General features: G+C 36.4%; 1 protein-coding gene and 3 pseudogenes across 1 annotated transcript in view; all 4 read left to right on the forward strand.

The window, feature by feature from the left end:
• LOC114500564 (olfactory receptor 1094-like) overlaps window positions 1–27,162 on the forward strand; it is an 86,637-nt gene that overhangs the window by 35,295 nt on the left and 24,180 nt on the right. The gene's annotated exons all lie outside the window — the stretch shown is intronic.
• LOC114499658 lies at window positions 6,612–7,813 on the forward strand (annotated as a pseudogene).
• LOC114499073 lies at window positions 10,134–14,905 on the forward strand (annotated as a pseudogene).
• On the forward strand, window positions 24,661–26,182 carry LOC114499074 (annotated as a pseudogene).

Genomic DNA, 27,162 nt, shown 5'->3' on the forward strand with positions numbered 1-27,162 from the left:
AGAAGACAAGGAATATAATTTTTCTTTTACAGTATTATACTTAGATAATGTTGATTTTGGTCAGTGAAATTACAACTAGATAAAAGTTGCAGTTAAGTTCAGAAAGATCAGTAACTAGACATATAACAAGAATAAGAAATAATCATCGCACCTAGACAGAAAACTTTTCTTTAAAAGTAAATGAACCCAGGAAATCAGCTAGAAGTTATAGAAAAAATCTTTCCTTCATGGTCCAATGGTTGTTTAAACATGAGTCAGTGATACAGGAACCTGAACTGATGGTGTCATTTTTACCCGTAATATAACACCAGTGAGGATGCATTTTGTTCAAGTGTGTTATCACATTCTTATTTAATTTTTTATATCCACCCTAGAAAATCTGAGTCAGTCTGAAGGACACATAATCTGCTGCTAATTATATTTTGTACATCATTTTAATTCAAGCTCCATTTTCTAAATGTTAACATGAGCCCATTAATGAGAGAGGGAACCATTTGGAATCAAAGACTGAGAAATCCTACTACCTTTTCCTAGAAAACTCTAGTTAAAACACTGCATTCACTTCAGTAAAGTTGTTTTACTGTTCATATTGCTCATTTACATATTTGTCTATTTATTATATTTTCAAAAGTATACATTGTAAGTAATATATAAATCTTTGCTTATAAAACAATTCCCCACGCGCAGAAATACAGAGAGCAAAACATGACACTCTCCTTCCAGTTCCTCCTTCCACCCGATTTGCTGTCTCCAGAGATAACTGTTGCTCTGGTGGTCCTTCCACTCTGTGTCTTTTCCTATACACTTATGTGTGTTTGTCTATGTATGCTTAAGAATTAATAAAATCATCCTTTGCAAAAAAAAAACAAAACTAGAGAACAAAGCACACACTAACAATCATCTGGGAAAGATCAAGTCAGGACTCCCTAGAAGAATTGTCAATAGCAGGAGAAAACATTATCATGCAATTATTGGGAGATTAAAGAAAGAAAACAGAAACTACTCATATCAAACATCAGAGAAGGCAGAATTTAGTTTGAAACTGTGTCCTGAAACAAAAACTTTGGAACATGTTGGAGGACTTTAACCAATTCTGATGAACTCAATGTTTTTGAGCTACTCTGACACAATAAAATCCTTTTCAATACTTCATTTCGTTTAAAAATCTTTTTTTCAAATCTCAGTTTTGCTGCTTTATTTAAAATAAAAATTCTGAAAGTTTTTGTTGTGCATGAATCTGTCTCTCACAGTTTGGAAAGCATTTGACATTTTCTGTGACTTGAAGTGCATCACATTTAAAAATATTGCTCTCCAAAGAAATTACATATGTGATTCTTCAATATATATAGTAATATAGCTTTGGGGATGACCTAAACATATTACTACATAAACTTGTTGTTTTTCTTTTTATAATTATTTTATTATATATTTAGATGTTGTTCAATACATTTGCCTCTATCCCCCCTTCCATTCTTACAAAATAGACTTAAAAAACACAGTTCTTTTAAATTTAAGGAATGCCATGGTGAAGGATGACATGCCAATTGATCAAAGAGAGGGTCTGATGAAAGAATTTATGTAGGTGAGGTGAGAACAAAAGAGACAAAAGTAACAAAACAAACTTTGATAAATGTGATGCTGTCAATCTGTGTTGTAATGCTGTTAAAGATTACAAGAAAAAGCCCTGCCCAAAACAGCTCTTTTCATCAATTCCATGAAACCCCCGGTACAAGGAAAATGACATAATATCTGAAATTTGAAAGTGTGTGCTCAGCTCCATCATTAAAAGTCGTGTGTGTTAGCTTCCCTCCACAATTTACCCTTCTTTAACTAGCAATAAATTTAAATAGCAGAGCAGATGCAATAATGCACAAACACAGATGAATTAGATATGTAAAATGAGCATTTAAAACAAGTTTTTAAAATATGTCAATTTTTATTATAAATTTAACATGGACATGTAAGTGAAGTTTGTCACTACATGTACTCACTTTCAAAAATTAGGTAATATTGGTCCTCAACACTAATGGTATAATGACATCACCGAAAAACAGAGGTGACCAGAGCTTTGAACTAGATATCTTGATCTTATCTACATGTAATATTTTCATTTTGTGATAATTACTTTGCACTCAAACATTTCTCTATTGGATTAAGTCTAATGAATTTTACTATAATTTTAGTTTTTCCTCTGTTCACTCTTCTGTGTCTGGATTAGAACATAAAGAGGATTGTCAGCTGTATAATTTATTAAAACAACACCAAAGATACACACAGGTCACCATGACACATTTTTCTACATTGAAGTGGGCTTAATTTTGCACTGAGCAAATAAGATAATGAAAAGTACCATTGTAAATAATTTTATTAAATGTCTCTCACAACCATCCTTTCTGACAGATGGGTATGAATGAAATTCATAGGACATAAGGATAGGGCTCAGAGTTATAATGAGAAAATTACCATGTAACTTAAAGAGTTTAGTAATATAATATCAACCTTTATGAATGAAGGTAAACCCACTTCCAAAAATAGAACATTAATACTGAGCAGAATACCACAGAATCCTGGGCTCAGTATTGAGACACCGAGCTTGCACCGGAGGAGAGGAATGCCAGCAGCCACTTGCCAAGCTGAGGGAGAGGACTTCTGCTCACACCACTGTCTCACCTGTGTAGCAACTCCCACTTGAGAGCGTACCAGAGCCTGAGTCACTCCTAGTCACCCTCAGGGGGAAGGCACTTTTCACTCACCCCCGTACACCATGGCTTCATTCTGCACCTGACCTCCCCGCTCCCCCCCAACAGAAATACTCAGCACATGGACTTGATGTATTTGGGTTTTTTAAGCTATTAAGACTACTGAAACCTTAGGAAATAAGTAGTGATCTGAAGTGGCTTCTACATTACATAGATGCCTAAATAAACCTACAGAATTATTATTTCCCTCATTATATGAAAATAACACCCAGCTAGGGAATGCATCAAATATTTTCTTGACTTCTATTGGGAAATTTACTGTTTTGGTACTTCATGGTGCTCTCACAATCTTTCATCAGAATAATGAAAATATGCCTTCTATTGGGAACAGTCTCAATTTCCTTAAGAAATAAATGCAATTCTTTTTTATTCTAGGAAGTATTGTCACTCAACTCTTAGTCTCTGCAGCCATCAGAGTGTGATGGATTCACCTGTGCAATCAATAGGCAACAACTAAAGGGCTTAGCACTGAGATTTCATAACATATATTTGACCCATTATTTTAGATCTTACCTATTAAAATATTCTGATACTTTCTGAAACTTCCTCTTACCTGTAAAAAAAACAGCAAATGCATGTTTAGGTACCTTACAAATATGGTTATTTAGATCGCTATATCAACCTATTCAACTTTGATAAAACCCAAAGGAGATGCCCCAAGGGGAATACCCCAATTACCTTCTGGCTTAAAATAACAACATGATTTATTTAATAACAGAAAGTAAGCAGGTCAGGAGTACTATACTACATGTTGATATTTAGAAAATCAATAATAATACTTTGGGTTCTTTGATTAGCTAATACATATGCACACAAACAGTAAACATGCATAGCAAAACTAGGACCAAAATAGAAAATTTTAACATAAGTAGAGAGGGAGGCCCAGTAAACTTATTTTTTTCTTCAGTTTTCCAGAGGCATTCCACCTTTACCCAGGCTCCATCAGAGTGTCACAAAAGGACAGTGACAGACTAATGTAGTGTCAGAGGTCCCTGAGGATCTCTGAAGCAGGCAGCTCATGCTCTATTGAAGGTCAGGCCTTCACCTGGAGGGAAAAAGTGCTGAGAAGAGTATCAGTTTGTAGGGCAGGTACAGCAGGAAGGTGAGGGTTCAGCAGGGAGGGAGCTTCTGGAAGATGTAGGACTGAGAAAGTTGTTACATATTTTCTTGGAGAAATGTCTGTTCAGGTCCTCTACCCATTTTTTGCATTGCTTGTTTGGGTTTGAGTTAAATAAGTTCTTTATGTATTTTACATTTAACCCTTTATCATAGCTGTTGTTTGCAAGTATCTTCTCCCATTTAGCTGGTTGCTTTGTTTGCTATAGTCTCATTCACTGATTTTGTGTCTTTTCTTCCGTACCTTTGTGGTCTTTCATAAAACTCTCATAAGAGTAAGGTCCATAAGTTTAGTACCTATGTTTTCTCTATATAATTTACTGTTTCAAGTTTTTACGGTCTTTGATCCATTTCAATGTAAAACAGCACATTAACAAAATAAAAGATATAAATCACATGATCATATTAAGAGATGCGAAAGAAAAAAGCATTTGACAAGATATCATCATTTTTGATTAACACTCAGTAAAATGGGTATGGAATGAAAGTACCTCAACATCATAAAGGCCTTACAGGACAAACCCTCGTCTCATATCATCCTCAATGGGGAAAAACTGAGAGCTTTCCCCCTGAGATCAGGAACAAGACAGGGATGTCCACTCTCGCCACTGTTATTCAATGTATGACTAAGTGTCCTCACCACAGCAACCAGGAGAGAGAAAGAAATAAAAAGCGTCCAAATTGGAAATGAAGAAGTGAAATTGTCACTTTTTGCACATTACATAATTCTTTATATAGAAATCCTGAAAGACTCCACCAAAAAAGTGTAGAAACTATAAACACAGTACAATTTTGCAGGATACAAAATCACTGTGGCAATTCATTGCATTCCTATATACCAACAATGACATTTCAGAAAAAGAAATGGAAACAGCAGATTCATTTGCAATTGCAAAGAAAAGAAAACAAACTTTGGAAATAAACTTAACAAAGGATATGAGGAGTATATATACTAAAAATTACAAAGCACTATTAAGAGACATGGAAAAAGACACAAACAAGTGGAAAGGTATTGAATTAACAAAGTTAAAATATCCATATTCCCCAAAGTAATATACAGATTTAATGCAATTCCCATCAAAATCTCAATGACACTTTTTAAAGACATAGAATGAAAAAGAAATCATAAGACTTGTATGAAACAAAAAGTACCCCAAATAGGCAGGGAAACCCTTAGATAAAGGAACAAAGTCACAGGTAACACACTTCCTGACTTCAAATATACTACAAAGTGGCAATAGTCAAAACAGCAAGCTAAGTGAATGAAGCCAGTCAGTGAAAGACAAACACCACATGGGCTCACTTGTATGTGGAATGTAATGAACACAATAGTAACAAAGCTTCAACACATGAAACACACTGACAGCTGCTGGCAAGGAAGGTGAATGAAATATGGTGAAGTGTTAACCAAAGAGCATGTATGCACAACACATGGGCAAGGACAACAACATGGGCATTGACTCAGGGAGAGGAGAGGGTGGGGTTGGGTGGAGAAGGGATAGGGAGAGAAAGTGGGAACTACTATAACCGCATAAACAATAAAAAGTAATAAACTTTTTTTTTAAAAATAACACAGTATCGTCAGAAAAACTGACCCACAGAACAATGGAACAGAATGGAGAGCTCAGAAGTCATCCCAAATGTGTGTAGGCTAATAATTTTTGACAAAGAAGCCAAAAACATACATACAATGAAGAAAGGAAAGCCTTCCCAATAAATGCTGCTGAGTCAATTAAAAAGCCACACACAAAAGAATGAAAATAGATTGCCATTTGCCTACATACACAAAAAAACTCAAAATGGACTAAAGGCCTAAATATAAGACTTGAAATAATAACTTTCATAGGAGAATTCACAGGTACTAAAGTTATAGACATTGGTCTTCCAGAATATTCCATGAATATGACCCCAAAGTCAAAGGGACACACATTAAAGGGCAACAGATACATGGAAAGGGGCTCAACTTCACTAGCTATTAGGGAAATGCAAATCACAGCTGCAATGAGCCCCCACCTGGCACCTGTCAGAATGGCTATCATCAACAAGATTAGTAATAACAAGTGTTGGAGAGGTTGTGGTGAAAAAGAAAAGCTTTCATTCCCTGCTGTGGAAATGTAAAGTGGTACAGCAGTTATGGAATGCAGTGTGAAGGTTACTCAGAATTTAAGAATAAAGCTTTCCTATGACTCAGCAACCCCTCTTCTGGCTATATCTACATGAATATTTGAAAATACTTATTTGCAACATATATGCGTCCCCTGTGTTCATTGCAGCATTGTGCACAGTGGCCAAATAATCACTTAACCAAAGTGTCCTTTGACAGGTGGTAGGATAAGAAGGTGTGGTACATCGGTACAACGGGACACTGCTCAGACAGGAGGAAGGACATGACCCTGCCATTTGTGTCAATATGGAAGGATCTTGAGGATACCATACTGAGCAAAGTAAGTCAAACAGAAAAGGTCAAGAACCATATGATTTCACTCATGTAGAATATAACACTGAAAACAATAAATAAACAACAAGGAAAACAAAAACTCACAGATGCAGCAACAGTATGGCAGTTACCAGCTTAAAGGGGGCTGGGGTGTTAAAGGGAAAAGGGGTCAAATATATGGTCACAGAAGAATATTTGATGTTGGGTGGTGAGCACACAATTCAATATGCAGATGAGGTATCATAGAAGTGTATACATGCGATTCTGGGGAGCCAAGAGCGAACGTCACTCCAGCGTCCCGCGCGCCTCCTCCTCGTTGCCCACCGCAGCATTCCGGAGCTTGTTTGTACCTGGCGCGCCCGTTTTGCTGCGGCCAGGACTCGTGGTGGACAGTATGTCCTCCTCGGGCCTTGCTGTGGAGGAGGAGGAAACAACTGACCATCCTGCATTCGAGAATGTATCCGAAATTTCAGGCCCCAGAGAGGAAAGTGAGGACGAGGAGGAGGACGGGGTCGAAGAAATGGAAAAGAGTCTCCTTGTGGAAGGCAAGAGGGAAAAGAAAAAAGTTGAGAGGTTGACAGTGCAAGTCTCTTCTTGACAAAGAGAGCCATTTGCAATTGCACAAGGAAAGGGGCAGAAACTTTGTGAAACTGAAAGGATACATTTCTTCCTGAGTAAGAAGAAAACAGATGAACTTAGAAATCTACATAACTGCTTTACAACATGACAGGCACAGTGTCCTCATTAAAGAAGAATGTGGGTCAGTTCAGTGGCTTTCCATTTGAAAAAGGAAGTAGTGAATATAAACAGAGGAAGAAATGTTGAAAAAATGTAGAAATGCCATGCTAAAAAACAGCTGTGAAGTTCTTGATTTGGAGAGATCAGGTGTAAATAGTGAACTGGTGAAGAGGATCCTGACTTTCTTAATGCCTCCAAAGCCTTCTGGCAAACCATTGCCAAAATCTAAAAAAGCTTCTAACAAAGGCAGCAAAAAGAAACGGAGCAGTTCTGGAATGTCAAGGAAAGCGAAGCGAACCAAATGTCCTGAAATTCTGTCAGATGAGTCTAGCAGTGATGAAGATGAAAAGAAAAACAAGGAAGAGTCTTCAGAGGATGAAGATAAAGAAAGTCAAGAGGAGCCACCAAAAAAGGCATCTAAAAGAGAAAAACCTAAACAGAAAGCCACTTCTGCGGGTAAAAAGTCTGTAAAGAATGCTAATGTGAAAAAGGCAGATAGCAGCACCACCAAGAAAAATCAAAGCAGTTCCAAAAAAGAAGTGAATCTGAAGATAGTTCAGATAATGAGCCTTTAATTAAAAAGTTGAAGAAACCTCCTACGGATGAAGAGTTAAAGGAAACAGTAAAGAAATTATTGTCCGGTGCTAACTAGGAGGAAGTTACAATGAAGCAGATTTGCACAAAGGTATATGAAAATTACCCTGCTTATGATTTAACTGAAAGAAAAGGTTTCATAAAAACAACTGTAAAAAGCTAATTTCTTGAGATAGAGGACCGAGACAGATGACTTGTTCCATGGACTGAAAGATCTGATTTATACCATTATACCAGCAAAGAGAATGTATTTCCTTTTATAATCCTTGCAAGCATTGTATTGATAGAACTTTCTGATTTTTTTTGTCTTGAGTCTTACGTAAATTTGAGTTTGCCATTTTAAATTGCATTTCTGTGCAGTTTTTAGTTTAAAATTTTGCATGGTAGTTATTGTTCCTTGCTTTTATAGTTGTATTTTGTACATTTGGGGTTTCTTCATATAAGATTCATAGATTCTTGAACTGTTGTAGTTTTCACTGCAGTTAATATTAGCTTGTTTGGGACATGCTTTTAATTCAAGTAGAACAGAAACTATTATAACTGACATTTATATATGCAGACACCAGTGCAGTATTTAGTATATGAAATATTTTGAATAACACATCTGTCAGTGTAAAACTTCAGCGGCAGTGTATTCATCAGTTGTATCAGTATACAACTTCAGTTGTCCAGATGACTAAACTGGAACTTCTTCCTGCATGTACATATGTGTCAATTTGTCAGCATGACAAAAGCAACAGATATTATTTTTATATTTTGAAAAACAAATTTGTTGTATATAATTTTTAAAAAAATTTCTTTGTGTGCAGATCAATTTTTAAACATACATGGGTAGGTATCTTTACAGTTATAAATTGTGAAATGTCAGTGTTCAGCCAGATGGTATCACGGAGCAGTAAAAGTCAGAAATCAGAAGAGAAAACACCGAAGGAACAGATAATTGTCTGCTTTGCCGGGAAAGTGTCATCCGTTTGTAGTTTTAGTGTCGACTCTGCAACAGTGTCTGTGGACGTATATTAAGGACAGCCCAAAATCAGAACCTGAGAAATTTGGAAAAGGGTGGGATTAAGTACACATTAGGCTCATAATATATGACTGATTTTTATTAACTGCTTTTGCCCATATGAAATGCCGGTATTCACAGGAACCCTGGACCTTTTAATTATGACAGTAAGTACTCAATGTTAATGCCAGAAGATAATGTGTAGGCAGTAGTGCGTTTCTCTGAAAAGTATTTCTCAAAAATGATAATAGGCTTGCTTTTAACATTAAAGAAATTTAATGTATTTGTGCAATTAGAGCTGCTGGGTTTTTTGGCTAATCAGGATTCTAGGTGATCAACACATGCGGACCACCCCTGAATGAAACTAATTTGTTTTTTAAATGGTCTTACTCGGTTTATTAAGTAATCTTTGAATTTTAAAATAAAATGCTGCTTATGAGAGGATTAGGTCTTTGATAAACAGTTGAGTGTTTAAAATAAAATTATCTTTGCATCAGAGAACAGAAATAGTAAAAATCTGTTAACTGTTAATAGGTATTTTCACAGTTTTGACTTGTTTCCTGATAAAGTTGTTGAAACATTAAAAAAGGTACAAATGAGTGGAATAAACTAAATGAGACCTAAGGATTTGCTTTTGATTTTAAATATTTAATTCTTATAAACTTTGTCAATAAAAATATAAACAATGGAAAAAAAGAATTGTATACAGGCAACTTACCTAATTTCATTAACCAATGTCACCCCAATAAATTTAATTTTAAAAGAGGTATAGCCTAGTGCTAGGCTGTAGATTGGTGTATTGAGTCCTTAAGACAAGTCCTCATGCAACTCAAATTTTGATCTTTGTCTTTGCCTGATCTCTGTATTCTAATGTTCTATTAAACAGAATGCTACCATTACCTGTACACTGTCCCGTCTCTGCTGTCAATAATCCTGGTTCAGGTATTCATATCTTATCTCCTCTACTAAATGCCAATCATCGTAACTGTATGTCTCATACCACTTAGACTGTAGTCCATTAATATAAAAAGCACGATAATTTTTATTAAATCACTGTGAATTCATTTATAGCTTAGGCTTTCAGATTATTTCATTATGTACTTGGGTAGAGGATTCTGACACAAGTAAAGAGCTTATATTCCCAGAGGAAACTGAATTTCAGAGAATTTAAGTCATCAACCCATGGCACAGAGCTGTTGTGTATCAGAGCTACAGATCTTTGTTCTGTGGTATTCAATTTCTTTTCCAGTCTTCCTCAAAATTTTTTTCCAGTGAAATGTCACACTATACTGCAGTGCAAAGTGCAATTATGTAATCATTTTGATCATATTGCTTATTGTTCCACAATTATCCTCTCATTTACTAAGTAACACAACAGTGATCTTGATACATTTTCTGTCCCAGAGGAGAATTAGTGTCTTTTCTCTGTGGAGTGTCTCTGTGGACTTCAAGAAGAGCTTGAGACCCTGGCGTAAGAAGAATCCAAATGCTTCGTGATCATAGCACATCCTCACTGAGTGAGCAGTTCATGTCCACAGGTAAGAGGAGGGGTTTTCCATCGTCTAAAAATGTCAGGTATTACAATCCTGAATCTCAGACTAAATTATATGATTTAATATGAAAGTCTGAGGTGGAAATTTCTAATTAACTTAGAGCTGAATTTAAAATTGAAGGACCAAATTTAGGGAAATATCAGGGAGACTAAGAAAAGTAGAACATATTATGTCAATCAATTTGTAAATTAGAAATCAGATTTAATTTTCTTGATGGAAGATAACAGAATTAAGGCAATAGAAATAAGGGACTATTTTTTAAGTTTAGGAAAATTATTAAATGAAGAAAAAATTACCTATCAACTAACCATTGATATAACATTGTGAAGTCATATTTTTCTCATGAAAGGACATAAATGAATGTAAAACTCATTTTGCTAGGTTGCTAATTGATCTAGAAGCCACTTTAATTTGTTTCTTTTTAATAAATACATAACGGTTTACTTGACCTTGTGGTTTTGTAAATAACTCAGATACAAGAGGATATTATTTTGCCTTGTTTCTGGAGGATAACATTTCCAAATTTGCAGCATTTCATAATGAGACTGTTTATGGTCACCTGAAAAGAGCTTAGTTGGAAGACAGAAACCCCTGGACTTGAATCCTGGCTGTGCTAGTAGCTGTGAGCATAATCAAGTTATACGTCAAGCTGGTTCCCAGTTTTCTCATCTATAAAAGGGTTTTGAATCAGTTTGCAGGTTGCTGTGTACAAAACATAAGGTAATGTGCACGAAAATTCTACCACCCAGCAGCCACTTCATGACATGTTGTAGCCGCTATGATAGCTTGGCTTTGTCTCAGGCTTAGTGTTTGTACCACCATTCTCAGGGCTGGATGGTGACGTTTGCTTGCTGACTGGGTGAGGGGTGAGGAGCTCATTCGACTTTAGTTTTCCAGAATGATCGTGTTTTTGTTAAACTTTGAAATCTCACCTATGTCTCTCTAATGTCTATCTCTTCAAGTGAAATTAGTTAGATGTAAACACAATTCTAATGTCCTTAAACATCACTTGACCAAAATGCCTGTTTGAAGAGTATCCTCAATGAAGTAGATGAACCTCACACATCTTGTCTATCATCCCTCCCGTTCCCTACAGTGAGGAAGCTAATTGCTCTAATGGAACATAATTTAGATTAAAATATACTTTCATTCATAAACCACTACCTTGCACTACAGATGAACTCAGAGAAATCAAGAGTTATGAGAAATATTATGCTCACAATTATCAGAAGAATGTATGCAAACATGTTGTTCTTTTACTGTGCTGCTTAGAGTCAAAATACAACAACAGAAATGTATTTTAAAGTTCTATCTTTTTAAGGGTCTTGATACCACAGAATATTGGGGCTCACTGGATATGATCTCATGAGGAAGGTATTTAAATATATCTTAAGTACCGTAATGAAAAGCATATGTATAACTAAAGAAGAATACTTAGCTTCTGGTCTGGTGATCAGTCACTGCTCAAGGCTTTGAACAAAAACTAATTTCATAACTCCCTGTTCACAAGTTTCAGTTAAACAAATTTGGAATCCATGTATCCATGGATGTATCCTTCACATAAAATAAACACACTTCAATATGCATTGTAAGCATCTCATAAATAAGCACTCTGGAATCACACCATGTCAGTGTTGTTGAACAATATGCCTGAAAATTTGATGAATCTTAGTTATTCTCCAGTTTGGGGAAATAAAGTAACTTTTTCAAGGTTATGCTGTCACTAGATGCTAATGTGAAATTTTTAATACAAGGTTTTAGAGTACAAATATAATATTCTTAATCTTACACTATTGCATCATTCAGACACATCATTAAGTAAAGGTTAGAGCTGTGCTGTTGCTGAAATTTCTCCTGTGTAACACTCAATGTGTTTTGTAACAGATACCTTTCATACACTACATATTGGTACATTTTCTAAAGTTGCTTGCACACTTTCTGTTGTTTTCACTGTGCTTCTTCTGATCTGCCTGATGCCTGTTTTGTCCCTGAATCTGTCTGGGCAAACATGGGTGAGAGAGAGGGAGGGAACAAGAAATTTTGTTAAACAGAAATAAATTTGTTGTAATGCTCAAATAATACACTACATAATTATATTATTAATTGATTTTATCTTATTTTAGTAATGTAACTATTGAAAGTAAACTGAAAATTACCATAAGACATTTGTGTGTTTGTGTTCTCAAGAGTATAGTTGTCTGTATTTACATAGAAGTTGAAATTTAGTTTAGTTGTATTTTTTTACTTTAGATTCTAAGGATTAAATGAGCATTTTGTGTGTGGGGGAGCGATTTGTATCCCCACATTTAAAAAGCTATTTATTCTTTGATGTAAAGTATTCCACATGGATCTGGGAAGACCTTTCTGGAAAATAAAAATATGCATACTTTCTCATTTTTTTCTTGATGTGTGAACATTGACAAAAATGTTTGTTTGTGTTACAAATGTGAGTCACTGGTATGTCCCTGGGCCCACACACTGCGGTTTTTACTCCTTCTGTCTGTGACACGCTGAAGGGAAACAAGAGCCACACTCCCGAAATCTTGCTCCTAGATGTGGAAGATGCTGCCTTCCATTGTGTTTAAACTGTGAAGAATTCAGCCCAGGTACAGGTACGCCTCCCTTTTTCTATGTACTGTCTTCTTTTTCACATTTTGCTGAATGAGAAACAGTCTAGAGGCGAAGGGAAGCATGCTAGAAATGAAACACTACCTTGTGGCTCTTGTTGTAATTTTGCTTTTATAACACTAGCTTTTATAAATGTTATAAGCTGTTATTGGGTAGTTTTTCCTTTATAATAATTTTAGTGACTCCTTAAGAAACTGTAATATATTGAAACCATCATGATTTATTTGTGACATACATAAGTCTTAAAAGTGCACCCAAGCATTTTACAAGACCAATGAGTATATAAATAGAAAGACACCTTTCACTGGCGTTAACTTAAATTGGAAAATTTGACAATGTAATAAACGTGTGGGCCTAAATGCACAACTTGGTGATAGGTGTACCAACAAAGAAAACTGAACAACCAAACCAAACAAACCAACGTTCTATTATGACTTGTGTACAAGGTGCCTCCCCCAGTGTTAGGAAGGACTAGTGGAATGGATTCCAATCAAAAGAGGATATACATGGCTTGGTGGGAAAAGGCTGGCCCAACATGACAAGTTAACATGTATGTCTAATGTTACTCATTTTCTACTCATCTGTAAATAATCTAAAATAATTTTACATTTTACTATGCAAATACAATACAATTCCATTTTACAAACAATCTTGCCATATAAGTGCAGTTGCTCTCCTTTTAACAGTTGTAAATGTTAAGGAAAGGCATCTCAAACACAATGTAGGAAATCTAGAGTTCCTATTCAGATGTATCCTTTCTATGACAATTGTGGACTAAATCTTCTGTATTTGTTCATCTTTGAATGTTAAAATGATGGGATATGAAACTAGGTGGAAGTAAATTTGACAGAAAATAAATTGGAAATTAAAACACATAAGTTGAGATTTTTAAAAACATGACAAATTTAGCCAATCATTTAACCAAAATTTCTTGCATTTAACAGGGTAATGCATTCAATGGCCACAACTTCTTCATCACTGGTATTCCCTCACCACCAAGGATTTCGTAAGCCCTTTAAGAAAAAATCAAGGGGATAAAATACAGTACATGTTATTTTTAACAACTGCTTTAAAATCTAGAAATAAAAACAAAATGTCACAGTTGACTCAAATTTTGATTTACACAAGATTCACACTAAAAATGTGACTGAAATCACTATGTTTATATTGACGGGATTCACAGGCATTTTGAGGTGCAAGTCCTTCTGTTTTTACTCTTTCTAGCTATCTATCTTTTCACTTGATAGGCAATTTGGGAATGGTCATATTGGTCAATATGGACTCTCGGTGCACAACCCTATGTACTATTTTCTGAGTGTGTTGTCCATTTTGGATGCCTGTTATTCTTCAGTGGTTACACCCAAAATGTTGGTCAATTTCCTGAATGAAAACAAAGCCATTTCTTATTTTGGGTGTGTAGCACAAATGTTTCTCTTTGCTGCATTTGGGACCACAGAATGCTTCCTCTTGGCTGCAATGGCGTACGATCGCTTAGTGGCAATCTACAACCCTCTCCTGTATACAGTCAGCATGTCACCCAGAGTCTATGTGCCACTCATCATTGCTTCCTACATCGCAGGCATTTTGAATGGCTCTATACACACAGTGGCCACCTTTAGCCTACCCTTCTGCGCCTCCAATGAAGTCAGACATGTGTTTTGTGATGTCCCTCCTCTCCTTGCTATTGCCTGTTCTGACACTCACATAAACCAGCTTCTGCTCTTCTACTTGGTGGGCACTGAGATGGTCACTCTGCTGATTGTCCTGATTCCTATGGTTTAATTCTCTTGGCCATTCTGAGGATGCATTCTGCTGAGGGACGGAAAAAAGTGTTCTCTACATGTGGCTCTCACCTAACAGGAGTGTCAATTTATCATGGAACCATCCTCTTCATTATGTGAGACCAAGTTCCAACTATGCTTTGGACCATGACATGATAGTGTCAATATTTTATACTGTTGTGATTCCCATGCTGAATCCCCTCATCTACAGTCTGAGGAACAAAGATGTGAAAGAGGCAATGAAAAGAGTGTTTGGGAAAAATAGGTGTTTCAATGAAGTATCTTTTCACAGTTAAAACTGAATTAAAAAATTGAAAGCATGTTCTATGCCTCAATATTAAAAAATATGATGAACATGTTTGTTTTTCTTGCCAGAATGGTTATCATCAGTAGATCAACAACCAATTGTTTGCTAAGATGTGGAGAAATGGAAACTCTTGGGCACTGTAGGTGGGAATGCAGGTTGGTGTAGCCTCTGTTCAAAGCAGTATGTAGCTAATCAAAAATGTAAAGATGGAGCCCTGACCACTGTGTCTCATCTAGTTGGGCATCATCCCACAGACTGAACAGTCTCCAGTTAGGTTCCCTGTCCCGTCACATGCCTGGGTTATAGGTTCCATCCCTGGCTGGGGCATTAAAAAGAAGCAGCCAACTGATCTGTTTCTCTTTTGCTTCAATGTTTCTTGCACTGCCTCTCTCACTCCCTTCCCCTCTCCTAAAAAGTAAATAAATAAAATCTTTTTAAAGTCTAGCTTACAAAAACTTAAAATTAGAACTGCAAGATAAAGCAAGGATAAGTGGTGATGAAAGGAAACATAACTTGGAGTGATGAACTCACAATCCAATTTACAGATGATGTAGTGTAGAGCTGAATCCTGAAGCATATTTAATTTTCTTAAACAATGGCAATCCAATAAATTCAATGAAAAATAAATTTAAAAATTTAAAAATTTAAAAATATTTTTAAAATATAAAAATGGAACTGCCTTAAGACCCAGGGATTTCACTTCTGGAAATATATCTGAAGAAAACTAAAACGCTAATTTGAAAAAATATGTACTTCTATGTTCATTGCAGAGTTATTTAAACAGCCAAGTTTTGGAAGCAGCTAAAGTACTTATCAGTAAGTGAGTGGATAGAAAGGTTGTGGTAGTGTACACAATGGAATACTACTCAGCCATAAAAGAGAAAGAAATCTTAACTTTTGCAATAGGTGGATGGGCATCGAGGGTATTATGTCAAGTGAAATAAGCCAATTAGAGAAGGACAAGTACCATATGATTTCTCTTTTATCTGGAATCTAATGAACAAAATAAGGTAATAAACAAAGTAGAAACAGATTCGTAGACACAGAGAACAGACTGACAGTTGTCAGAGGAGAGAGAGGTTGGGGGAATGAGAGAAAAAAGTTAAGGGATTAACCAGTATAAATTGGTAGTTACAGGATAGCAACAGAAATGTAGATTACAGCACAGGAACTATGAGGTCTGTCCAGAAAGTATCCATCCATGTAATATGAAAAATAGAGGCATTTATTGAAGAAGATACAAGAAACATTGTAGATAAGACAATGACATCTGAATGCTCTTCAAAGTAAGCACCTTGGAACCTCCCCCAGTGCTCCCAATAGCCATCAGCTGTCCCCTCATAGTTTCCAGAGTCTAACCAAGGGTCTGAAACCCTTCACTTTCAAAGGAGATTTTAGTTTTGGGAAAGCCAGAAGTTGTAAGGTGCCAAATATGGGTGGTAGGGCTGAGTCACTTGGGTGATTTGATGTTATGCAAAAAAAGTCTGCATGTGATTTTATGCATGAACATGCATCATGTTTTGATGAAGCTGCCAATCACCAGTTGCCCAAAATAGCAGCCCTTTTGATCATATTGCATCTCTCAACCAATGAAGAATTTTGATGCACTACTATTTATTCATTGTTTGGCCTGGAGAGGTATACACATGATGGAGAATGCTTTCAAAATCAAAAAACAAAGTGAACATGGTCTTGATATTGCTGCAGCTTTTCTGCTCCTTCTTGGACCATGGAGAACCAAGAGACTTCCATTGGGATGACTGGTCTTTTGTGTCTGGATCATAACAATAGACCCATAGTTCATTTCTGGTTGTGCTTTTCTTGAGGACATCTGGCTCATTGGTAGTGGTTTGAATCAAGTCATCAACAACGGCAGCACGATGTTCCTTTTGTTTTGGTAGCAGAAGCCTTGCAACAAGTTTTGCCAAAGCATATTTCATGCTAAGATCTTGTGTCAAAATCTCAGATGCAGTAGTTTTTGGAATCCCCAAGTCAACTCCTAGTTCTTTCACTGTCAGTCGCCAATCTTTGTTGATTGCAGCCTGTACACATTCAGCATTTCAGGTGGTGTGCTTGTTGCAGGCCTTCCAGAACATAGGTCACTTTCAACAGGTTCTCAGCCATCTTTGAATCTTTTGTGTCTCACTTTCATTTGTGCAGCAGTCATTGCATCCTTCCCAAAAGCCTTCTGAGTCATCTGAATAGGTTTTGCAGAGGAATATTCAAGCTTAACACAAAATTTGATGCAGATTCATTGCTCTACTCAATCATTTTGAATGAGATGACCACACAGAACACATGCTTATTCATGTCTACAACACTCACTGACAAGTGCAGTGAAGTCATCATTATTCACACATGCACCTTCCAGTCCACTCTCCTTGGCTGCCAGGATACATCAATGTCATAAACCATTCTTGTTATAGTTACAGTGGCTGGACTTTTTCCAGACAGACCACAAACAGTCAATGATATTGAGAAAAACATTTACAGAGTCAGGTGGATAAATGAAGGTGAGGGGACTATTCTGTGAAGTACGTGATTGTCTAACCATTTTACTGTACATCTGAAACTACAACAGAATAATCAATTATAAATTATAATTGAAAATTAAAGAAAAAGAAGGAAAAATTGTGAGAAAAATTATAATGTATCAACAGAAGGAGGGAACTGCACGAAGAAAAACACTTAAAGGAGGGCAATGCGTGAATAGCCATGGGACAGATTTCCAACAGGAGAAAAGAAATGTAGGAAAATTTGGGGGGAATATATTGTGAAAAGAGATGCTTTGTGTTTGTCCTGCAAGGTGTTATTTAAATTTAATAATTCTGCTTTAGAGAATATTGTTAGTGTTCCATGATCTAGGGAGATTCTTTTTGCTGAAATTAAGAGGGTTTTCACAAAATAAAAATAAATTAATAACAATAGTAACATTGGTAACTATAGTAATCAGAAAAACAAGAGGAAAGAATAAAGGAAAACAAAAGGGAAGAAGGAAGGACCACTGCCACTTACAAATGCAAGTGCATTTGTTCTTGAAGGACAAATGCACTTGCAATGAAAGTGAGGTCTGTAAGAAGCAGTGCCGAACATCAGCACAGCAGGCATACTCTTCTGTATCTTGGCCCCTGGGCACAAGAACTGAGGAGTGGGAGCATCTGCACAAGCATCTCAGGGTGGGAGGGGTCAGAGTAAAACAGAACCAGAGCTGGGTCAGGACCAGGCCTCTAGGGAAAAGTGTCAAGACGAGCAGGGGCTCAGATGTGGGGAGAGTTTCATCTGCAAACTGGGTGTGCCTTACCCTCCAGATTGTGCTTGTCTTTTGTCATATTTGAGTTCAAGTATGATCTTTATAAATGTTCATGCCTACTCTGTGTATATTGGGAGAAATGAAGAATGGATTCTGTTTGTGCTTTTGATGAAAATAAAAGACTGTGAAATGCACGATCACAGAAAGCATGGCAATGACACCAGGAATTCACAAACATTACCTGTGGTCGCCAAACCACAGACTGTACTTAGAATTGCTGCTAATGCATAAACCTAAGGAAGGAGCAGAGTGCTTTGATCTAGAGTCAGATACCAATGATTCTTTGGTAAGCTGTATGTGAGCTATAGTTTTGGTGTCAAGCAATTTATAGATTCAACACAATCCCTATTAAAATACCAGTGACATATTTCACAGGTATAGAACAAACATTTCAAAACTTTATATGCAGCCAGAAATGACCCTCCATAGCTTCAGCAATTTTGAGAATGAAAACAAAGTAGAAGGGATCACAATACCTAATACTAACCTACGTTACAAGGCCACTGTAATCAAAACATTCTGACACTTGCATAAGAACAGACATATACCAATGGAACAGAATAGAGAGCCCAGAAATAAACCCATGTTTCTATGGTCAACTAATATTTGACAAAGGGGCAGAAGCATACAATGAAGTAAAAATAATCTCTTAAAAATGGTGTGATCTGGACAGCCACATATAACAAAATGAAACTCAATCACGAACTTACACACAAATAAATTCAAGATGGATAAAAGACTTAAATACAAGTCACCACACCATGAAAGTCCTAGAGGAGAACACAGTCGGGAAAATCTCAGGTATTCCATACAGCAATCTTTTCACTGATATGTCCACTACAGTAAGGGACATAAAGAAAAGAATAACCAAATGGGATCTCACCAAAATAAAAGCTTCTGCATAGCTAAAGGAACAGCATTAAAATGGAAAGAAAACCAATTGTATGGAAAACATATTTGCCAAAGATACCTCAGACAAGGGTTTTGATCTCCAAAATATGTAAAGAACTTAGACGACTCCACTCTAAGAAGACAAGTAACCCAATTAAAAAGTGGGCAAAGGACTTGAACAGATAGTTCTCCAAGGAAAATATGCAGAGGGTCCAAAGACATATGAAAAGATCTTCAGTATCACTAGCTATCAGAGATTCATATTAAAACCACAATGAGATGCCAGTCACAATGGCCATCGTAAACAAAGCAATGTACAACAAATGTTGGAGAGGTTGAGGAGAAAAGGGAACCCCAGTGCACTGTTGATGGGATTGCAGACTGGTGCAACCACTGTGGAAACAGTATGGAATTTCGTCAGAAAATGAAAAAGAGAACTGTCCTTTGACCCAGCAATTGCACTGCTGGGTCATACCCTAAGAATGCTGAAACAGCAATCCAAAAGAGCCTACGCACCCCAATGTTCATAGCAGCACATTTACAATAGCCAAGTTTTGGGATAAACCTAAGTGTCCATCAGTAAATGAATGGATCAAAAAACTATGATACATTGACCAGATGGAATACTAAGCAGCAGAAAGAAAGAAGGAGTTCCTACACTTTGCAAAAGCATGGACAGAACTGGAGAGCATTATGCTAAGTGAAATAAGCCAGATGGTGAGAGACAAATGCCTTTAACAGAAACCTAATCAGCAAAATGATCTCACCTTAACAGAAACCTAATCAGCAAAATGAACAAGCGAGCAAAAATAATACCAGACACTGAAATTGAGAACAGGCTAACAGTGACCGAGGGGAGCAGGGATGGATTGATTATAGGGGAAAAGGGTGAAGGGTTTGCAGGAACAATTATAAAGGAAACATGGCAGTAATAAGGAGGGGTGGAAACAGGGTAAGGAGGTGGGAAGGTTGCGGTGGTGGGGAGGGGTGGAGGGAAAAGGGCAGAAAACTGTACTTGAAACAACAATAAAAAATGTTAAAAATAAAAATAAATAACTAGAGGGCCATTCTGGAAAAAGTGATTCAAAGAACAAACAAACAAAAAATTTTTAAGTAAACTCCCAAAAGAAAACTAAGGAAAAAGCTAGACTTTGGACATGACAATGATTTCATACATGTGATACCAGGACACAATAAACACAGTCAACAAAAGCAAAGTTAGTTAAGTGAGAATAAATGCCACTAAAAAATCTGCACAAAAAAAGGTAAAAAATGGAGTGAAAAGGCAAACTACAGATGGAAAAAATATTTGGAAACCATTTGAATAGACATTTTTCAAAAAAAAAAAAAAAAAAGACATGAAGATGACCACAGAGCAAGGATGAATAAAATACAAGATCTGACACAATAAATTACACGAAAAAATCATAGGTACTAAACTTATGGACCCTGGGCTTAGAGAATATTTTATGAATTTGACCCCAAAGGCAAGGGAAATAAAGGCAAGTATATATAAATGGAAGTCTATCAAACTAAAAACTTTCTGCACAACAAAAGACACTCCAAAAAATAAAAAATAAAAAGGCAGCAAGCTACATGGAGAAGATATTTGCAAACAATATTTCCAAAATGGATTTAATATCCCAAATATATAAAGAACTCATACAACTCAACACATAACAAACAACCCATTTAAAACATGGGCAGAGGACTTGAACACACACTTAGCCCAAAAAAGACATACATACGGCCAACAGAAATACGAAAAGATGTTCAACTTCACTAGTTATTACGGAAGTGCAAATCAAAACTACAATGAGGTACCACCTCACACCTGTTAGAATGGCTACTATCATAACTAAGACAAAGATTAACAAGTGTTGGAGAGGTTGTGGAGAAAAAAGAAACCCCATTCACTGCTGGTGGGATGGAAACTGCTAGTCACTACAGAGAACATTATGGAGGTTCCTCCACAAAGTAAGAAGAGAGTTACCATGTGACTCAGCAACCTTTTTTTCTGGGTATCTACCTCCAGTATTTGCAAACATTATTAGCAAAATATATGTACCCCTATGTTCATTGCAGCACTATTAACGGTGGCCATGAGCTGGAGACAAACCAAGTGTCCTTGAGAGATGAGTGGATAAAGAAGATGTGGTACATATATACAATGGAATACTACTCAGCCATAGGAAAAAATGAATACTGCCATTTGTGACAGTATGGATGGACCTTGAATGTATCAGGCTAGTGAAACAAATTGGTCAGAAAAAGCTAAGAACCATGTGATTTTACTCAAATGTGGGATATAAAACTGAAACTTACAGATGCAGAAAACAATACTGTAGTTACCAGAGTGATGGGCATTAAGGGAGAAATAAAGAGATAAAGGGGGGCCCAATCTATGGTGAGATGTAGGAGACCATTCGGTGAGGCATGGGCCCAGCTCCCACTCGGAGATGTACAGGATCCATGCCCACAGACAGGTTCTCCATGGAGAATCAGGCCTGCAATGTGCCTAGGCCACTTTGAGTCTTGCTCTTGCTAAAAACCTCCCTCACCCTGAATTGAGGACATTTACTGCAAAGTAACTTCCTAAAATCCATGCTAAACCTTCCAAGGATGAGTGTAACCAGTTCAACCCCTTTTGCCTTTTCATTGGCAAGTATCCCTCTTCTGTGATGTGATTAGTGGCATTGGCTCCTTGGTTTTCTGTAAAATGTAACCCCTAAAGCGAACCTGTGCATAGTGTATGAAGACCATCATGTAATGTGCCAAGAAACCCAATAAAGGCCAGCCACAGCAAGTCCCAAGGGTTTTGCTGCCCTTGAGAGAAAAGCCATGCTGTCCCTTTTCCTCCCCATAGTCTGTGTGAATGTCTCATTTTCTCCATAATGACATGAACACTGCGGGCCGGTGTCTGCATCAGTGACAGAAGATGATTTGACTTTGGACAGTGAGCACATGATGCAATATTCAGGTCATGTTTCATAGAAATGTACACTTGAAACCAACATAGTCTTACTAACCAATGTTACCCCTGATAAATTTAATAAGAAAGAAAACAAAAAGAAATACAATATGTATAGATACAAGAAAGAAAAAAAACTTAATGTCACTAATCATCAGGAAAATGCAAATCTATAGCACGATTGTACTCAGAGGCCAAAGGACTCGATTATTTAATAAATATTAACATGCAGTAAATTATTCCATACCATTTTCTTTTTAATTACCAAGTAAGTCATCATGTTGCTCTCTTGAACCAGAAGATAATTGGAGCATGTTCCCCTTGGGGAAATTCTCGTGGTTTTCATTAACAGTTGAGTAAGGGAATATAAATGATCTAAATTACTGTGTTCATAGTGTATCTAAACCCACATTTGCTGATACACAGGTAAGAAGAGAAAATTTATGTCACTTGAAAAATAGTTTAGGAAGTGTGGCCTAAAAATGTGAAGGTCAAATGTTAGAAAATCTCCAGTACTAAATACTTTAGTTGCTGCCTACTGCAACTATTGAATTGTTTGTAGAGTTAAGTAAGAGTTTAACAAATTGAGTTTATGTTTTCAGTTTTATGATGGAAAAAGACAGATCAGATAAAGCAAGCACAACAAAGAAACATTAGACCTATTCATCTACCTGGAGGCTTGTATTTGACCTAATGAAGAAACAATCTACCATCCTTTATTTTCCTAAAATTTTGATGTAGAATTCATTTTAAGATAATGCTATTTCATAATGTTTCCCTAGTCTTAATGTTTAAAATTCATCTAAATATATATCAGGAATCATATTTTATTTCATTGGGGGTGACAATAGGAGAGGACAGCTACAGATGAGGCCATGATACTACAGGAGACAGTGTAACACTGGGAAATGTGCATGTACTCTGAGGGAGATGCAGGGTTGATTGCTGGCTCTGGTACTACTTAGCTGTGAGAGTTTGCTAGAAAGGTGAAATAACCCCATGTGCAAAAAGCTCCATTTCTGCTGCATGTGCTCAGTGCATGGCTGTTATTATCTTTCTCCTTCCTTGCCCACTTATTGTTTCAGTGTTGAAACAAAGACATCTGGCATATTTTTCCTTCTTTTAAAACTTTATTTTTAGATTGTTCCATGTATCTATACCTCTGTTTCTACATTGTTAGTTTATTTTGTTCATTTGATTTCACATATAAGTGAGATCATATGGTATTTGTCTTTCACTGAGTGGCTTATTTTATTCAGAATAATACCTCCAGGTCTATCTGTTTGTTATTTAGCCTGATAATCTCCGAAGCTGTCTAAAAGGTAGGAATTATTTTTATGGCTGCATAGTATTCCATTTTGTAAAGCACCACAGCTTTTTTATTCACTCATCTGCCGATGGGTACTTGGGCTGTTTCCAGATCTTGGCTATTGTAAGTAATATCAATATGAGCATAGCTGGGTGCATATATTCTATTGAACTGGCATTTTGGTATTCTTAGGTTATATTTCCAGAAGTAGGATCGCTGGGTTAAAAGACATACTGACAGCTGTCAGAGAGGATGGGTGAGGGGATGAAAGAAAGTGAAGAGATTATCCAGAGAACACATATGCACAGCCCATACACACAGACAGCAGTGTTGCAATGGCCTGAGAGAAAGAGGGGAAGGGCTGGGTGGAGGTGTCAGAAGGAAGAAATGGGGAAACTGTAATAAAGTGAACAATAAAAAATAAAATACAAAACTGTATTTTTGAAGTGGTTTTGCATTACTTTCAAAAGCTTAAGCTACATTACTAATTCTCTATAAATTACTTATAATTCTACATGCTTTCAATATGTTTTAATATTGACTTAGCTACACTTAGTATAAATTGTATTTTGGCATCTAGTAAAATTTAGCCAAGGTTTTCACATTGTAGTCTTCACTGTTGTACTTACCCAAGTAAAACTAAGTCCACAGTAATGTAGCAAATGGAATGGTGGTGAGCTGTGTGTGAGTAGAGGTGAAAAATCACAATCAAAACACAATTCACTGGATTTAATCCTGAAAGAATAATGTTTTAGTGAATATTGTTAATCACAAAATAAATATATTAAATGTAGACAAAGAAATGTCTGGCTCAAAGCTCTGCTCATATATTTTTAGATGATTAGTTAAAAAATTAGTTTTAGGACCTAACATTTGCTACTGTTTTGAAAATAAATACTTCTGATGACAAAAGTTCAATTATTTTGGCATCTTAAGTTTATAACCAAAAATTGACTCATTTAAAGGAAATTGCTTTATTTATTGCTTTACATATTTAATAGTCTGTCTGGCTATATGCAGTTATGTCTGCTTGGACACTCAAATGTATTACTGCTTTAAAGAGAAGTAAATTTTGAAGAGAAAGCCTAGTCAGACACCTAAAATTTAACCATGAACCTGGGAACACACACTTTCAGATCTAAATCCTATGTCATTTATCCTCAACAGGCGTATCTTTAAATTGATGTCAAGAATTGTATTCAGGCTGATCCTTTCCTTGTGACTCTTGATAATACTTCAATATCTACTTCAATATTGAAGTAAATGTTAATGTTCTCTTTCCAAGGAGACTAGTTGATAGCAAATCACTTTACAGTATTACTGAAAGGTTGAGAATGCTGATGTTCTATTTCAATGTTTTGCACACTGATATGATACATCATATGTGTCAACATCAAAAAAAGTGATTTTTTAACCAGTCACTTGGTGTTCAATGTGATTTAATAAGAAAAGATCTGATAGTTGCAAACTAATGAGTTAACCTGATGGTTTTGGAAATGACATGGATTCATATAGTAACTGGACACCCCTCTTTTCCATTTAACTTTGCAGTGAGTGACGTGAACACTTGACCCATTGTCTTGTCACTGTATTACCTGAAACAGGAAATTGTATGTTGCCAAAAAATAATTATGAAGACATATCTCATATTCCCTTGCATCACAATATTGATTCACAATTATGCTTATTTTCTTTGTAGTAAATGAAGTATAATTGTATGAATTTCTTTATGTTTGATTCATGAGCGAGGTTTCAACATGAAGAATGTCACTGAAGTTTACTACATTTGTGCTGAAGGGCTTCACAGACAATCCTGATCTGCAAATTATCTTATTCTTCCTGTTTCTAGCAATTTACCTATTCACTCTGATGGGAAATTTAGGGCTGATTGTATTGGTCATTGGGGATTCTGGGCTCCACAACCCATGTACTATTTTCTGAGTGTGTTATCATCAGTGGATGCCTGCTATTCTTCAGTAATTACTCCAAATATGTTAGTAGATTTTCTGTCAAGAATAAAGTCATTTCGCTCCTTGGATGTGCAACACAGATGTTTCTTGCAGTTACTTTTGGGACCACAGAATGCTTCTCCTCTTGGCTGCAATGGCATATGATCGCTATGTGGCAATCTATAACCCTCTCCTGTATACAGTCAGCATGTCACCCAGAGTCTATGTGCCACTCATCATTGCTTCCTATGTCAGTGGCATTTTGCATGCTTGTGTGCACACAGTGGCCACATTTAGGCTACCCTTCTGTGCCTCCAATGAAATCAGACATGTCTTTTGTGACATCCCTCCTCTCCTTGCTATTGCCTGTTCTGACACGCACACAAATCAGCTTCTACTCTTCTACTTTGCGGGCGCCATTGAGATTGTCACTATCCTGATTGTCCTGATTTCCTATGGCTTAATTCTATTGGCCATTCTGAGGATGCATTCTGCAGAGGGGCGGAGAAAAGTCTTCTCTACGTGTGGCTCTCACCTAACAGGAGTGTCAGTTTCTCATGGAACAGTTCTCTTCATGTATGTGAGACCAACCTCCAACTATGCTTTGAACCATGACATGATAGTGTCGATATTTTACAGCATTGTGGATTCCTATGCTGAATCCCATCATCTACAGTCTGAGGAACAAAGATGTACATAAGGCAATGAAAAGAGTGTTGGGAAAAATACGTTTATCAGTAAAGTATCTTTTTATAGTGAGAACAAATGGAAAGAATTAAGAGTGATTACCTGTGTTCAATATTCAAAAGATATTTGAAATGTTTTGTTTTAGTTTATTAATGTATTACTGTCTTCTTGCATATTTTATAATAAAGATCATAGTCAATCTTCTGCCTATTCTGTCTTTAGTTTAAACAAGTTATGCTCTATTTTCTTCTTAATATGTTCTTGCTGATATATGCATTTACACATATATGTATGTGGATTTTGATCCTGCTCAATATAATACAAAAGCAAAACAAACATATATGTATGTAATCATTACTTTAGAAAGTTGCAAATTGTTTTTCTATCCATGTAACATAGAGGCTCTAATATTTGCAATTTAAATACTATTATGATTTACCTGACTAACTTGATCACATACCACCTAATAAGTAGTAACACCACAGCTTACATTAGCCCAGACCACTTCCAGGAAATCATTGGTATCTGATTGCAGTTTAAAGCACTCTGCTCCATCCTTATGTCCATGCATTGGTAGCTGTCTAATCATAGTCTGTGATTTGGGGGACCATAGAAAATGTGTTCAAATTCTTAGTGTCTTGCCATATTGTTTGTGAAAGTGCATTTCTCCCCATTTTGTTCTTTCATGCAGACCATAGATATTAAACCCATCTTTCATATCACAGAGAAGACAAAGTCTAAGCATTAGCATTCATCAAGATCATACTTAAATTCAAAAATGACAAAAGAAAGCACAAGTCAAAGGAAGGTGCAACTTGCTGGCAGATTGGGTCTCTTCCCAGAACTAAGCCCCAGCCCAGGGTGGGATTTCTTACAGGCCTGGTTCTGACTCAACTTTCAGCTCTCTTTTTATTCACTTCTGTCCCTCAGTAATGTCCTTGCATGTGCCACCATTAGTCCAGGCTCAAGAACCAGTGTACAAAGTAAATCTTTCCTATGCTCATGTTTAGCTCAGCTTCCAACAGACCTTGTTTTCATTGCAAAAGTATGTCTACATCAAAGAAAAAAAATAAGTTGTAGTGTTCTCCCTTCCTTCCTGCCTTTATACAAATTTATATCTATTTTTAAT

The sequence above is a fragment of the Phyllostomus discolor genome, chromosome 6, assembly GCF_004126475.2.
Source record: "Phyllostomus discolor isolate MPI-MPIP mPhyDis1 chromosome 6, mPhyDis1.pri.v3, whole genome shotgun sequence".
NCBI classification, from domain to species: domain Eukaryota; kingdom Metazoa; phylum Chordata; class Mammalia; order Chiroptera; family Phyllostomidae; genus Phyllostomus; species Phyllostomus discolor.